General features: G+C 43.3%; 1 long non-coding RNA gene across 1 annotated transcript in view; it reads left to right on the plus strand.

Annotated features, from left to right (window-relative positions):
- The window catches only part of LOC309528323, a 57,938-nt gene extending 42,031 nt beyond the window's left edge, over window positions 1-15,907 (plus strand). The window contains exon 4 of the long non-coding RNA XR_014217661.1: window positions 15,793-15,907. This is a non-coding gene — a long non-coding RNA (uncharacterized lncRNA). The remainder of the gene's footprint in view (window positions 1-15,792) is intronic.
- The last annotated feature ends 992 nt before the right edge of the window (window positions 15,908-16,899 follow it).

Here is a 16,899-nt window from a genome sequence, read left to right on the forward strand (position 1 = left end):
CTGTGCAGGGGATTTTGGAGAGCAATGCACAAGATAATGCATAATTATTGCCCAGTCAGTCTGACATCAATACCAGGGAAGATTCTGGAGCAGATCATTAAGCAAACAGTCTGTGAGCACCTAGAAAGGAATGCTGTGATCACCAATAGTCAGCATGGATTTCTGAAAAATAAGTCATGTCAGACTAACCTGATCTCGTTTTTTGACAGAATTACAAGCCTGGTAGATGAAGGGAACGCAGTGGATGTAGCCTACCTTGATTTCAGCAAGGCATTCGACAAGGTGCCCCATGATATTCTTGTAAAGAAGCTGGTAAAATGTGGTCTTGACTATGCTACCACTCAGTGGATTTGTAACTGGTTGACTGACTGAACCCAAAGGGTGCTCATCAATGGTTCCTCTTCATCCTGGAGAAGAGTGACTAGTGGGGTGCCACAGGGTTCTGTCTTGGGCCCGGTCTTATTCAACATCTTTATCAATGACTTGGATGATGGACTCAAGGGCATCCTGATCAAATTTGCAGATGACACCAAACTGGGAGGGGTGGCTAACACCCCAGAGGACAGGATCACACGACCTTGACAGATTAGAGAACTGGGCCAAAACAAACAAGATGAACTTTAACAGGGAGAAATGTAAAGTATTGCACTTGGGCAAAAAAAATGAGAAGCACAAATACAAGATGGGTGACACCTGGTTTAGAGCAGTACATGTGAAAAGGATCTAGGAGTCTTGGTTGACCACAAACTTGACATGAGCCAACAGTGTGACGCGGGAGCTAAAAAAGCCAATGCAATTCTGGGCTGCATCAATAGGAGTATAGCATCTAGATCAAGGGAAGTAATAGTGCCACTGTATTCTGCTCTGGTCAGACCTCACCTTGAGTACTGTGTCCAGTTCTGGGCACCACAGTTCAAGAAGGACACTGACAAACTGGAACGTGTCCAGAGGAGGGCAACCAAAATGGTCAAAGGCCTGGAAACGATGCCTTATGAGGAACGGCTAAGGGAGCTGGGCATGTTTAGCCTGGAGAAGAGGAGGTTAAGGGGTGATATGATAGCCATGTTCAAATATATAAAAGGATGTCATATAGAGGAGGGAGAAAGGTTGTTTCTGCTGCTCCAGAGAAGTGGACGCGGAGCAATGGATCCAAAATACAAGAAAGAAGATTCCACCTAAACATTAGGAAGAACTTCCTGACAGTAAGAGCTGTTCGACAGTGGAATTTGCTGCCAAGGAGTGTGGTGGAGTCTCCTACTTTGGAGGTCTTTAAGCAGAGGCTTGACAACCAAATGTCAGGAGTGCTCTGATAGTGTTTCCTGCTTGGCAGGGGGTTGGACTCGATGGCCCATGTGGTCTATTCCAACTCTATGATTCTATGATTCTAAGAAGACCTTGCTATGTGCACATAGATCTAAGCTAGAATCCCAATGCCTATGCATAAGCCTGGTAGATATTGCCTGCTAATCAGTCTACGGGGTATAATATTTCTACTTGTAGTTGGTCAAAATGACTGTGCTGCAGTTTGACACTGAAAATGCCAGGTATTTCACTCTTAATACAGCTACTGGTTTGTGCCAACTCTCTTTTCATATGCCAACTCTCTTTTCAAATACTGACAAAGGAAGGTTATGTCTAAGTATGCAAATCCTCATAAATGTACAATGAGAAACAGCAAACCGATACAAATAACTTGCAGTCTACGGAGCTGACCTGATGATATGATGTCAATCCAGCAGATCAGCGGTGGAAATGGAAATTGACTTTAGTTTTCCAGACACTCCATTACTGTCCATTCCTTATAAAGCCAGCAAGAATGTGGGTGGCACTGTGGTCTAAACCACAGAGCCTAGGGCTTGACAATCAGAAGGTTGGTGGTTCGAATCCTCACGACGGGGTGAGCTCCCGTTGCTCAGTCCCAGCTCCTGCCCATCTAGCAGTTTGAAAGCACATCAAAGTGCAAGTAAATAAATAGGTACTGCTCTGGTGGGAAGGTAAACAACGTTTCTGTGCGCTGCTCTGGTTTGCCAGAAGTGGCTTAGTCATGCTGGCCACATGACCCAGAAGCTGTCTGCGGACAAACGCCAGCTCCCTTGGCCTATAGAGCGAGATGAGCGCGCAAACCCAGAGTCTTCTGTGGCTGGACCTAATGGTCAGGGGTACCTTTACCTTTCACCTTATAAAGCCACAGTACTCTTCTGTAGGGCTCTCATGCTAATAGTCTCTATAATGTCTGGTATAAGCAAATCTCTGGAATATCAGAAGCCTTTGATACGAAAGACATGCTAACATATCTCCCTTAATTTCCTTATTGTTTTCAATATTGTGTGTTCTAAGAATTGGAGAGGATTTGAGTTTATTTAACTTGTACAAATAGATTATCCTGAGATATTTATTTAAACCTTTGGGGTTTATAATCAGCCATGCCCACCACAATTTAGGCAATATTGGCTGTTGGCAACTCCCTATGGCTCTTTACTCCAAATCTCCATTAGGCCACAGAGGCACAAATCAAGTAATTTAATGGAATTTGCAGTTCTTCACTAAACTTTTTTGAGAAGTCTTTGCTTAAAACTTGTCTTGCATTGTGAATTTAGGAAATGGAAAAGCCCCCTAAATGTAATCACAGCTAGAGTAGCCTTCTTCAAGCCCAGTTGTTCTTGGACTCCAGTTCTCATCAGCACCAACCATCATGGTCAGTGGTTAGCAGTGACAGGAGTTGGAGTGCAACACCATCTGGAGAGCAACAGATTGGGGGAAACTGAGCAAAGCTGTTGGTTAGGTTGGAAGGAAACATAGATTTAATTCATCATTGAATCTGTGCAGATTAGTTTATCTCGCCTCCATGCAAGATTTCTGTGTGGCTAAAATGTAGTTCTACTATCCTGAAAAGAAGCAAGTGACAGTTAATTGAACATAGCCCTGGTTAAAACAACACTGTTTGGTTTCATTTGTTTTAAAACTATATTCTGGAGACAATGGACATTGTGAGGTTTTGGCAGTATCACTGAGTTCCATCAAGTGGCTTGAGATCTCTCCTAGCAGTCTATGGAACCAAGCAGGTAAGTAAGGAGACTGGAGGAGACTCTTGAGAGTCCCATGGACTGCAAGAAGATCAAACCTATCCATTCTTAAGGAAATCAGCCCTGAGTGCTCACTGGAAGGACAGATCGTGAAGCTGAGGCTGCAATACTTTGGCCACCTCATGAGAAGAGAAGACTCCCAGGAAATGACCCTGATGTTGGGAAAGATGGAGGGCACAAGGAGAAGGGGACGACAGAGGATGACATGGTTGGACGGTGTTCTCGAAGCTACAAACATGAGTCTGACCAAACTGCGGGAGGCAGTGGAAGACAGGAGTGCCTGGCGTGCTCTGGTCCATGGGGTCACGAAGAGTCAGACACGACTAAACGACTAAATAACAACAACTACTGCATTTTTAATCTCATGTTTCTTCTGCCATGGAACTCAAGATGCCATACATGTGATTCCCCACTGGTCACTCATCTAGGCACTGACCAGACCCAGACCAGCTTCAGCAGGCATGGTTGCCTTCTAACCAGAGAAATTCATGGATGAGAAAAGGTCTGTCAATGGCTATCAGCAGAGCCAGCCCAATATATTTTGACACCTGAGGCAAACTGCAAAATGGTGCCTCCCTCTCCACCAGGGAAGAAGGTGTGAGTGAAGATCTACATTGAGAATGGGGGTAGGGAATCTACATCGGGATCTGCTGCTCCTATGGATCCTGCCTCCTGAGGTGGTCACTTCAACTGGCCTCATGGGTGGACCACCCCTGGCTATCAGGGATGCCTGTCTATTTGTGGACTTAGTCACTTTACACCAGACTTTATCAGCAAATTGGATTCTTTTCAGTGTAAGTATGGACCAAGATAAGGGTTTTTATCTCCTACTGCAGATGTTACATTTGCATAGTAAGCTTTGTACAATGATATTATCACCAATTAATTCTCTGTTCTTATCTTGGAGCTTTGCCTATAAATGGCACAGTAGTACTGGGCCTCTTACATTTCAGATAGATGATTAGGCCCTACTATTTCCAATCCCCACTCCAGACCTTTGTTGTTTAGTCGTTAATCGTGTCCGACTCTTTGTGACCCCATGGACCATAGCACGCCAGGCACTCCTGTCTTCCACTGCCTCCCGCAGTTTGGTCAAACTCATGCTGCTAGCTTCAAGAACACTGTCCAACCATCTCATCCTCTGTTGTCCCCTTCTCCTTGTGCCCTCAATCCTTCCCAACATCAGGGTCTTTTCCTGGGAGTCTTCTCTTCTCATGAGGTGGCCAAAGTATTGGAGTCTCAGCTTCAGGATCTATCCTTCCAGTGAGCTCTCAGGTTTGATTTCCTTAAGAATGGATAGGTTTGATCTTCTTGCAGTCCACGGGACTCTCAAGAGTCTCCTCCAGCACCATAATTCAAAAGCATCAATTCTTTGGCAATCAGCCTTCTTTATGGTCCAGCTCTCACTTCCATACATCACTACTGGGAAAACCATAGCTTTACCTGCCAATTGAGGATTATGCATCTGATGAAGTGGGTTTCAGTCTATGAAAGTTACATCACAAAAAAGTTATTAGTCATTAGGAAGTCAAAGATTCTTTGACTTCTATTTTTGCAGCAGACTTAATGCAGTTACCTTTCTGAGATGTGTCAGGTGCTTTGAGCACTTTGGTAGAGAGTTAAAATTTAAGCACAGGATGCTGGGAAAGTGATTCGAAAGAGCTAATTGGAGAGAAGGGGATTTCCAAAGATGACGACACTTCTGGAAAAAACTGTTCAGGACCAGCTTAAACAAATATGGCATCAAGCCTTGTTGATGGGAGCCAAGGAACACAGGGCCATTTCTGTGCTGTCAAATGTCATGACACAAAATTCATGAGAAAATGCCTTCTAGCTCCCGGGAAATCTCCCTGTCAGAGCACACCCTCCTAGTTCGACACATCTGCTATACTTCGTGCAGGAATTCAACGGGCACAAAACATAGATGGATTTCTTGGGAATGAGCAAGAGACTTCATATAAATGCTTTTTGCTGGGGGGGGGGGAGGAAGGAAGCAAGAAGAACCATACATGTAACTATTTTTATTTTTGCATATTTCTGAAGCATTCTAAAGAGGGTGATAGATAAACCACACATCATATCACATCCTCCTCAAAATGATTGAGAAATGTGGAGGAAGAGAATCTATTAGAATAGAGAGATGTGCTTTGTACAGGTGAAGGTTTAGCATTAGTTTAGCAGAAAACCAACATTTGTCAAGGATCCTTATGGTGGAAGAAGGTAGCAGAGCTTTCATTTTATGCAGTAGGCTGAAACGAGTCCTCGCCTTTCTAAAAGCCCATCCCTATGAGGGGTCGAATTACTGTAATATCAAATAATGTTTGCAGACATTTCAAGTGGTGCTGGCAGAGATAGGAATCAATTACAGAATGTTGAATTTTAATGTTGTTGATATGAGTTCATCTTAATGGAGAGGGGGGAAAGGGATATCTCACACAAGACCAGGAAACAGAAGGGGCAGACTGAGCAGTGCTCTAAAACTGTGAAGACAGGGGCTACACAACCAGGTGGGAGGTGTCTCAAGAAGTCCAGGAGGAAAATGGGGTTACACCTCCACTCAAGACAGGAGGGGGAGAAGTGCTGTTAGTGGGGAAGAGTGCCAAGAGGTAAGGAAGGCTGACTTTCTCATACTGATTCAATTTAACCGGCCAGTTTTCTGACTGTGGGCTTCCAGTGAACTTATGATTCAGTAACACATGCATATTTAGTCTGCGGGACACTGCCACAAATTATTAATGTGGCAAATAGTTTAAACATCTCTATCCAAAAGACGGTCAGATTTCTAGTTGGAGCTTAAGATTGTTTGGCACTGAATGTGTGATTCTGCGACAGCTCAAAGCATGTTCACTGCTAACACAGCTCAGATATATCCACGGACAGATTTTGGCCTTTTGCTCTGTGGAGTAAAAATGGTTTTAAGGTCTGCAGAAGTAAATAGTAGACGCTAATATGGTGTTCATCCCAGATCTGTCATTGGAAAAGCTCCATCTTCTCACAATCTCAGAGTGCAAACATCTCTGTATATTTGATATCCTTGACATTAAAAGAGTGATCTGGTTTGTTTAATGGCTCTGAAAGCATCCCTGAGTCACTGAAGCTAATAGCCCCCATTTGAAATTGTAGTGCCTGCTCTGAGCAGCACCAAGTGAAAAGTTCCAGATCCAGCCATTTGAAAAAAAACTCCTGGCACCGATGTTTAGATCTTGACCCCCTGACTATATTTTGGTTCACAGTTAGCAGCTAGGTTACCAAAGAGGGTGGCAGTGTTTAGGCATCCCTGCAGCTTCATTCTTCATTCAGGGTCTCCTTTGACAAGATACTCCAACAGGCCTGATGTTTCTCCAAACTGCATTCCAGGGCTGAAGAACTATATAGAGGGAGAGCCATGGCTTAAATGCTCTCTCTGGAGTAGCTTCTGGCAGGAGAGGTCAGTGAGAAGGGCTGTCACCAGGTACCTAACCTCCAAGTAGTGCTGTATGGATGCTTGGGCAGGAGTGCCAGAGTGACCCCATCAATGCCCCCAACAAATGGGATATAATCCATTGGAGCAGTCAAATACAACATTCCTTGTTTCCCTAGAGTGGGCACAGGCAGGAGGATGTTAATCCAGTCAGTATGACTTCCTGTTCCATGAAGCATCCTCCCCCTGCATGTGACCAGGGAGATGGGCGTGACCCTGGCTGACTCCAAGTCACACAGCCATCTTCTCTCTTGATGCCATGCTGCTCTCCTGCTGCCATTTTGTCCTATTTATGCTGTTCTCTTAATGTATTTTGCTGTCTGCTTGCTCTCAGCCAGCGGCACATGGGCTCAATTCCCATAAGGGGTGAACTCACACTATGTTCTGTAACTACTAGCTAAAGCTTGCCATCAGGGATCATACTGCAAACTGAATGTGAGTAAACTTCTTGTTACTTTTAAGGAAAGACTCTTGTGTCTTTATTCTTTTAAGAGGGATAAAAGGGGACACCAGGAATCATCCATTCTAATCAAGCCAGACTGGATTGCTTAACTAAAGAGATTCAAATGAGTCTGCAAACTAGCTTCCTGCTGAATTGAGGGGAATCTGCTCTGCTACATGACCCAGTAGCGTGAATGAAGGAAGGATAATATTTAATTAATATATGCTCTCCTACTATCCTTAACATTCCCACACAACAGAGTGCCAACTTCCTCATTGCCTTGTCCCATCCCTTCTCCTTCCCTGTAAGCATAGTTGTCAAGCGTCCCTTATTTGGAAGGACAGTCCCTTATCCCACTGCCATGTCCAGCTGCTGTCCCTTATTGGTGATGTCCCTTAAATTTCCCGGGTTTCAAAGGAAGCAGCTCCTCTCCCTCCCTCCCTGCTGGCCAGGGAGGAGGGAGGCTCCAACTGTGTTGCTTGGCTGCGTTGCTCACCCAATAAGAAGTCTAAGAATTACTGGGGGGTGGAGCTTGCATGCCTGGTGCTGATCAAATTGGCTGCGTTGCCTGGGGACTTGCCTTTGCTCAGCGCTTCCCAGCGGAGAGGTGACAGTGGTTTTCCTTGAGGCTTCGTTTGGCTGCTGGCTGGGCTTTCTGCCTTTGGCTCGGAGGGGCTCAGAAGTTGAACATACCTGTGCTTGGAAAATCCTTTATTTTGGCTGCTGATCCCTTATTTTTGAGGCTGCTGGTCCCTTATTTTCAAATCTGTAAGTTGACAGCTATGCCTGTAAGCGGTCATGACTTTGCTGTCTGGAAGCCAGCTACCCACCCTGCCTTTACTCACTGACTGCTCTGGGCTTCTAGAAAGGATAATCTGCTGTCTTTGGTTTGAGCTTTAAGAGAGTCTGAAACTCTGCCTGGTTGGCATGGAATATAATCCAAGCTGTACCTGAAGAGTTCCATCCAGCTCACTGACTTGAAAGGCAGAGATGCGTGCTTTATCACGGACATTGCAAAATGTTCTTCTTCAGATTGTAGCTAAGGTGCTGAGCATCAAATTTTGGGGAAAGGTGTAAACGTTTAGGCCTGTCCCACTCCAATTGTGGACTCCGTTTCTGAACACAGAGGGTTCCCATGGGTTCCCCCCACATAGGACAACAATTGAATCCCATTCTTTATGATTTCATCAAGAAAACATGGGATGGGGAATTGCTGAGCCCTGTTTGAACCCCTTACGTTCAGGGGCTATGCCTGTGGCTTGAGTAGCTGATGTCCATTGCTCTTAGCAATTTGACTCTTTAACTTTTTTTGCCTTAAAATTCTTTGGTAATCATTAATAAGTATCCATGATAGTTTAAAAGCAACATTTTAGCCAATATGCGACTTAGTTTAGGATGAAATAAATTGTGTTTCATGGCTGAGAAGGGATTTGAACCCAAGGCCCTAGCTTACTCCAACACTACACTACAGTGGCTTTCATTTACATAGGTTTAGATGAGATCTGCATGTCACCTCTGCCCTGCAAAGGAGATCTACAGGTGAGTCACATTTTGGATATGGAATCAAAGGCATAAATCAGTGTTTCAAACAAAAGGAAATTAGAATGTGCATCTGGGTGTTGATGTTGTCCATCTGCATTGCATTGCTTTCAGCTGAATGCCCATTTAACACACAGCCCCATCCATATTCTGATGCAGCTAGTCTTACAGAAACAGCTTTATAAAGTGTAGCTCGAGTGGATTCAGAGCAATCGTATATTATATACAGCGTCTCGTGTGCTATTAGATAACACAAGCATCTGGGAAAGATGATATGTTTTACTGTTGCATAAGAGATATCACCATTGATATACACTTGAGATTGTGAGAAATGGGTGTGTTCTTTTGGAATATGCCTGCTGGAGAGTCTAACTGCTTTCCAGTGCAAGTGCCAAAGAATCGGAGCCAAAATCACAGCCATTAAATATTGAAGTCATTGCAGCCATCCAAGAAAAAGGGTCACAAATTCTCTATTGTTCTGTCTGACTTTATAGAAAGAAACTTGGGAATGTCAAACACTGATTACAATTCAAAGAAGAAAAAAAACAATAATAAAAATGATGCCAAATAACACTGTTTTAAAGTTCAGCTTAGTGCTCTTAAATTACAAAGCAGAACTCTTTCTTCTAATGTTTGGCATGCCCACATTCTAATTTTGACTTCTTCTGAAAGGTGGCGATAGCATCTGATGAGTCACCATTGAAATGTGTGAGACCAAATGTTTTTTTTCCCCATATAGCTGAAGCAATCAGCACTCTTGGTTTGTTGTGCATGGCTTGCTTTCATTGGGTAATAGTGGCATGGTGTTCCACTTCCTGAACCATGTGATCGGGGCATTCTATTGGGGAACTTGGACTGAACTCTACATTCCCTCTCAGACCCAGGCACCTAACTCCCCTACTCCCGACATGAACTTCATTTCATTCACTTTTGGCCATTGGCCCCACCCCTGAGCCTAGAATTCAGCATTTTTAAAATCTGATCTAATACAATGTGTGCTGGGCTGGAGTCTGCGCTGTAAGAAATGATAGGCACGGGCACCATTGGTGACAGATGCCCATTGGGAGGAAAATAGAAATACAGGAAGTGGTTTTACATCGTGCCAGAATATGTGTTCATCTGTCAGGGACTGTGCTGAGGAGGGCTGCACTGAGGAGGAACGGTGGGAGCCTCCCCCTCCCCCTGCTCCAGATCCTGAATCTTCCCAGGAGCAGGAGGACAGTATAGATTTAGAACAGTGGTTTGCAGAGAGGCATAGTTCAGAAGGCAGAAGCTGGGAAATACTGGATGGGGGACAGCTAGGAGAAGAAACACTGGAAGAGAGAGGGTTAACAGATTCACAGTCTCTGGACAGCATTCACCCCACCTTCTCTAAAGTCACGGAGAGCTCAAAAAGTAGCAGAACAGAAAGCACAGAGGGTACAAACTCAGATTACAAGACATAGAAGTGACGTGGATTAATAGGGACAGCAGGAGGTGGATTCCTTAATTGGGAGCACTGCCATTCCTAGTTGTGTTCTTTGTTCTCTCTGTGATTATTAAAGTATAAATGGCAGTTAATAATTTGTTTCTGAAGCTAATTTAGATTACATTTATACGATGGAAAGACAATTCTTCCATGGAGGTCTATACAAAGCCATTGCCATATCTGGCCACAGAGACTGAGTCACACAAACCTTTATTGCATATGCAATCCAAGAAAAATTGTCCCAGAGAAAGGAGTTTTGTTGATTGCCTTGTGTCCCTCAGGACAATTCTGCTTGTACCCACATACTTTAAACCAGCTTACTAAAATTACAATGCACCCCCAACACAAGTATCTTGGGATGTCTTGTTTTGTGTGGTTGATTGTTATATCCTGTTAGAAATCCTTAAACCCCAACCAAAGAGCAGGTCTCAGAGTTCTGCTGGGGGAAGAATGTAAGAATGTTCAACTGGTTCCTGTTTGGAGGGAAGGATGTGCCTTCAGTAATAGAGATGAATATGTGAACAGTCCAAATAAGGGATCCAAACTCTCTTAGGAAAGGGGGGGGGAATCTTGTTTTTATTTCTGGAAAGGAAAGAGAGATACATTTCACAAAAAGCCTGTTTTCTTTTTGTAAGGCAGCTTCCCTTTAGCTCTCACATCTGGAAAGCATGAAAGGAGGAGGAGAGCCTTCTGCCAGGCCTAGAAGTGTAGAGGTGTTTGGAAAACTTCAACCATCCCAAAATGCTTGAATCAGCCAAAGCGAAAGGCAGAGCCTGGAATCTAGTCATTCTTGCTGTGTGTGTATGTGTTGCTACAGCTTCCTTTTGAAAGTTAAAATAAAAGATCAGCTCCCCCACAGGACTTTTTTTTTTCTGAGCACATCATCAAGGAAGCGATGATTTTGGCACACAGCAGTTGCTGCCTCTCCTCTCCAGACATCAAATAGCCCCACCACATTGCGCTGGGTGAAGAAACAGGAAGGAGCAAGAACACACAGCTTGCGCTCCTTGTCTCCAATGAGTCAGGAGAGCCGCCTCTGCTGAGGATGGAAATCCTCCACTTTTCCTGTGGTGCAGGAAATACCTGTAAACATCTCAGGGTATATTCAGCTCCAACAGACAGTAAACAAGACTATGTCATCCACTCCCATCTACCAGAGCCTTGTAAGGCGAAAGCAACAATGCGACCTTGAATTCAACCTGAAGGAAAATAACAGTGAAGGAACTGACTCATATGTATCCCCCCCCCCAAATCCAAGTAGGGTCAGTCAGGAAGAAGGAAGGAAGGAAGGACACCTTGTGCCTACACAAGTCAAGAACATGTTAGAACCAGGAACCAAGTTGATTCAGTGGGCCACCCAGCTCAATATCCTGTTAATAACGGTAGCCAGTCCAGGATGCTTCCAAGGAAATGTGTAAGAAAATAGTACAGATACGAAAGGAGTTGTGCATATTACTTCCAGCTTTTGAAGGTCAGAGAGCAAGGGGTGTCCTGTTTATAAAGTTTCTCAGGATGTCCAGCTTGGTCCTGAATGGGTTGACTGAGAGCTGATGCCTATGCGTCTATGACAGTTGACACATGAGGTGGCAAAGAGAGGAGGATGGAAAGGATACTGTGAATTTATGAGACCATTCTCATAACAGGAACACTGGAAGCTTCCTCCTACTGAGTCCAACTGTCGGACAGAACATGAGACCTTCTGCATGCAAAGTACATGCTCTACCACTGAACTATGGCCAGCAGCTCCTTATGAGGTGGGCTTCTGCCTTCCCACAGTGCTTTGAAAATGTTCATGCATGGGACCAGAATGCTGAAGACAGGGTGGGAGATAGCCATTCACCCTGCAGGGCTAATGGCTGATGTAGCGTAGAAGCCTAGTACGAACGCAGGAGCTAAAATTGTGAAATACAAATTCATTTAACAGTCGAGAGAACATTGCCCACAGAAAGTGTGGCAATAAAAATGTAGCCTTTACACTGTAGAATTTTATGACCTCATAAAACTACAGATTGAATATGATTCTTAGATCTTAACATTCAACCATTGTCTAGAATTCTGTTGCCTTTTCAGAGTATAGAATGGCAAGGAACAAAGCAAACTACAGTCTAACTGGGGGGCATTTCACAAACAGGAAGGAAACGTGCAAGTGAGCTAATATTGAGCAGTGCAAAATTACTTTTTTAATTTTAAAAACATGATTTTTAATTAGAGTATCTTAGATAAGATGGAAGGCAAAATGGCTGCTGTGGCGTTTGCCTCCTAGGTGGGTCATAAGGAAAGGGTTAAATGAGTGCGATGTGATTGGCCAGTGGGAACCCGAGGGGAGGAGTTAGAGTTGGAGTTATGTGAAAGTCAGTTGGGAGTTGGAGAAGGAAGAGGGAGGATAAGTCTGTGGGTTGGTCGAGTTGTGTTGTGAGAGAGTGTGAGGAACTGTTAGGTGGGGTCAGATAGATAAGTGGGATAATCAGTTTGAAGTTGTTAGGTACGTATAGGACAGTAACGAAACTAAGATTAAGAAACTGACAAGAAAAATTAACTGACACCACAAACTTGTTCATGCTTATAAATAAACTTGATTATTTGTTAATGTTAACAACTGTCTGGACTCTGTGTGTACCCAAGAAAAACAGGTTGGTGGCAGCGGGAAAGTGATCATAGTGGTGGCACAGGGATCAATAGACCGTCAAACGTCCGGGGACCCTGTGTGATCACCACAGCCATACACACTACGTGTTGACAATTTCCCCAGCCATTCAAAACATCCTCATGGTTGTATTTACACATTAATTAAAGGGGACTGGATGTGTGAGTGAGAGAACTAGTCTACAAGTGTGTGATAAACTACCGAGGACTCAAAGTGTGGAAGAACATGTGCAAGGACGTAGGTGTTTTTGTAGAATCAAGGCTGGAGCTCTTCTGATTTACTTTATACTATGTTTCTCATTCTCGTGAATGGACATTAATGAATATTTCCATCATTTAAAACAAATAGCAACTGATAGAATTGGGTGTGATTGTGAAGATGCCCTGTTTTTGAAACCCAGCACCTCTTCTTGTACATGAATAGCGTGTAGAACCGTTGCAGATTATAAAGAATGCTTTTGGCTGTGGCAGCATGCTGGATATCTGAGAAGACTCAGAAGCACACCTTGGTGGATGCCCCAAATTCTGGTGTAAATACATGGAAGCACTCCTTTTCCAAGCTGATCTGAGCATCCACAGAGACGGTAAAGTCCATGCAACAGGCGTATGGTGAGTGGAGAGCTGATCATTGTAGGAGGGGGACCACCTGCCTTCCAGAGGAAGCAGGAGAAGAAGAATCTCTTGCTACTTTGTCACTGTTAAGATGACTGGTGTTCTACTTCTGTTTTATATTAAGAAGCAGTGTCTGTTCTTATTGGAAACCTGAGAACACGGATGGCGGTATCCCACTACACATTGCAATCTCTTCTCCCCGATAATTCAATTTGAATCTCTATCCATTTCACTGCCTTGTAACATTGTCAAGCTGCTCTTGCTGCTAAAACATTTCTCCTGGTGTTCAGCTGAAATCTACCCTCCTATAACTTCAGCTAATTAGATCTACTCTGGCAGCAGAGAACATGTCTTGACCCTGTTCCATGTGACAACACTTCAGGTCTTTGGAAAGCGGCATCATTCCCACCCACCTCCCAGTTTTATCCAAGCTAAATGTTCCTGGTCCCTGCCATTTTTCCGCATAGGATTTGTTTTCTATTGCCCTGACCATCTTCATCCATCTCCTTAGAACCCAGTCTAATTTGCTGATAATATATCAATCCATCTAGCACTGCAGCTGAAGTCAGAGTGGTGTAGAATAAAGCAATATCTATCTATCTATCTATCTATCATCTATCTATCTATCTATCTATCTATCTATCTATCTATCTCTGGCAGCACACAATTTCCGTTCTCATCCTGGGGCAAAGTTCTCAACTCGAGGTAACTCTTCCAGGTTAGCAGAAGAGTTTGTAACCTGAGGCATTCGTAACTCGAGGTACCCCCCTCTCTCTCTCTCTCTCTCTGTGTGTGTGTGTGTGTGTATTTCTTGTGACCTGGAACCTGTGGTTCTGTTAATGAAACCTAAAACCACATTAGCCTTTTTCACAGCTGCATCACACTGCTGACTCATGCCAATGCTGACTCATGTCCAGTTTGCAGTTGTCCTGGATATAGGAAAAGCAAAAGCCAAGATTTTGCATTGACTTCTATAATAAAATCAACTAAAAATCCTATATTATTATTAAAGACGATTGCACATAAACACTTTTCTCAGGTCAGATTTATAAAACCACCTATATGTGAACTTTGCCTACTCTCCAACACTTTAAAGCTAAAATCCAAGACATCATCTTCCCTTTTTTTTTAATCACAAAAGCATGGCAGCCATTTTCATTGCTGTGATCTCACACATTTTTGCACTGTGGTACCCCCCTAAAAAAACAAAAACAAAAAACTTTTTCAGGCTCATTGTCCAAAAACACACATTTTAGCGCACCAAGCAAAATCAAAATCTATATCTATATATCGATATAGATATAGATAGGTCCCTGGGTTGGTACAGCAATTAAAAAATACAATATTAAAACAGTTTAAAACTACTTCAATCAAGAGAATAGAATGGCCCCTAAAAATATCTCTCTCAGGTGTCAGAGGCCAGGGCTGCAACCCATTGAACTTCTGAGGGCAGTGGAACTACCAAGATGGTACCACATCTGCCGTCAGAGGGGAGCTATAGAGAAGAGATTCACTTTCAGATGTTTCAGGCCTAAGTCATACAGGGCTTTAAACATGAAGATGGCTTGCCATTCTTTAGGAGATGAGAAACCAAGATGTATTCAACCCTTTCACAAAAGAAGTGTTGGGTCCCACCACAGTGTGACCAGAAAAAGGAAGAAGAATCCAACAGGAGTCACAGATCTGGTGATCTACTGAAAAAAGGAGGCTTCATTTCTCTTGTCAGCTGACCCAAGGGAGGGATATAAAGGAGTGGAAATTAAGAGAAGCATCTTTAGATGAGGGTGAAGAGGGAAGAAGTTGGGTATGCTGACCTAGGATTTGGCTTCTGATCTGAAACATTTCTAAAAAACGTAAGTGGTTTAATAAAAACACCCTGTAACCACAGATTCAGGAAGAAGCTCCTTTGAGAGCTCTTTGGTGCTTTCCAAGGGTTGGGAAATGCAATGTACCTCCTGTTTATACTTGCCACCAGGCAGTTGATACTGATACCTTTGAAGCTGGTTCAAGGAGGATTCGGTGCTGAGAAAGTGACCCTGTGATCTCTCATGTGATCGAAAGGGAGCTGGTCTTCAAGCAGTTAGTCAGGACCCACAAATGGACGTTCCAACCTAAGGTGGATCACAAAGGTGGCACCATCAGCACTGTTGTTGTTGTTGTTGTTGTTGTTCTTCTTCTTCTTCTTCTTCTTCTTCTTCTTCTTCTTCTTCTTCTTCTTCTTCTTCTTCTTCTCCTCCTCCTCCTCCTCCTCCTCCTCCTCCTCCTCCTCTTTTGCTTGTTTGGCTTTCTTTTTCATAGGGTGCCTGACCATCCTAAAGAAAGAAAGAGAAAACTGGCAAATGCATTTTTTGAATATTAAAAAGTTGTTATTTTCCAGAGTATCAGACTAGTTGATTTGAAGTATTAAAACATATAAACATGGAGGGAGGGAACAATCACACAGCCTATGCTTGCTTCTTTTTTAAAAATAGTAACTACTTTCCATTAAGACTTTTCAATTGCAAAACAGCAGTACATTAAGCAACATTTCCTACTCTCTTTTCAGAGCCAACAACCAATTTTCACTTACCAACTGTCTTTTCAGAGTTGCCAAAGATTGCAAATTCACCCAGAGCTTTACAAAATATTGAGAATTGCTATGACTTTCTCCAACAGCAAAAGAACAAACTGTTACTGTATGTTTATCTATTCACTTCATTTAAAAAGACGTGGGTCCCATGTTGCAATCTGGGATGAAAGGTTGGTGCTGGATCTTAAAAGATGGCATATACAGTGGTACCTCAGGTTACATACGCTTCAGGTTACATATGCTTCAGGTTACAGACTCCGCTAACCCAGAAATAGTGCTTCAGGTTAAGAACTTTGCTTCAGGATAAGAACAGAAATTGTGCTCCGGTGGCGCGTCAGCAGGGGGGGGGCATTAGCTAAAGTGGTGCTTCAGGTTAAGAACAGTTTCAGGTTAAGTACGGACCTCCAGAACGAATTAAGTACTTAACCCGAAGTACCACTGTACAAGTCTGGCTTCCCTACGCACTGAAACCCTGACCCAAAGTTTATGCAGTTTAAAATTGCCTAGTGAATTAAGGGACTAATGCAAGTATTAAGAAATATCAGAATATCAGAAAATGGCAGGTACTCTGACAGCTACTGCAGTACAATGAATAAAGTTTATTAATCTTTGCTATTGTAGGCACAGGAGCTTTGAAGGATTTTTATTATTATTTTGCTCCTAAGTTTCATACCCTGTCTTTAAATTGAATTATCCTCAAGGTGGCTTAGTTTGCAATAATTTCAATCATACAACCTTCACCTGTCAAAGGGGGCAGGTCTATGAGTTAGGGTTGCCATATTTCATGCAGTGAAAACAGAAAAGTTGTTGAGCTCTTTTTGCCATTTTTGAGCTATTTTGGGGGGAAATCGGCAGTTGCTAGGAATCACAAGTGTTGTGTTGTTCATGTCCTGCTTGCAGACTTCCAGCAGGCCACCATGAGAACAAGAGAGGCATAGCTTCCCCAGCCTTGGCCAGAAGGTGGACTTTGGTTTTTCAGATTTCACCTGTGCCCTGTGCAAGCCCAGAATTCAGCAAACACCTCTCACCTTCCGTTCTATTCAATTCACTACTTCATAGTTGTATCCATTGCAAGGGAACCAG

Source organism: Podarcis vaucheri (assembly GCF_965113315.1).
Source record: "Podarcis vaucheri genome assembly, chromosome: 3".
NCBI lineage: Eukaryota > Metazoa > Chordata > Lepidosauria > Squamata > Lacertidae > Podarcis > Podarcis vaucheri.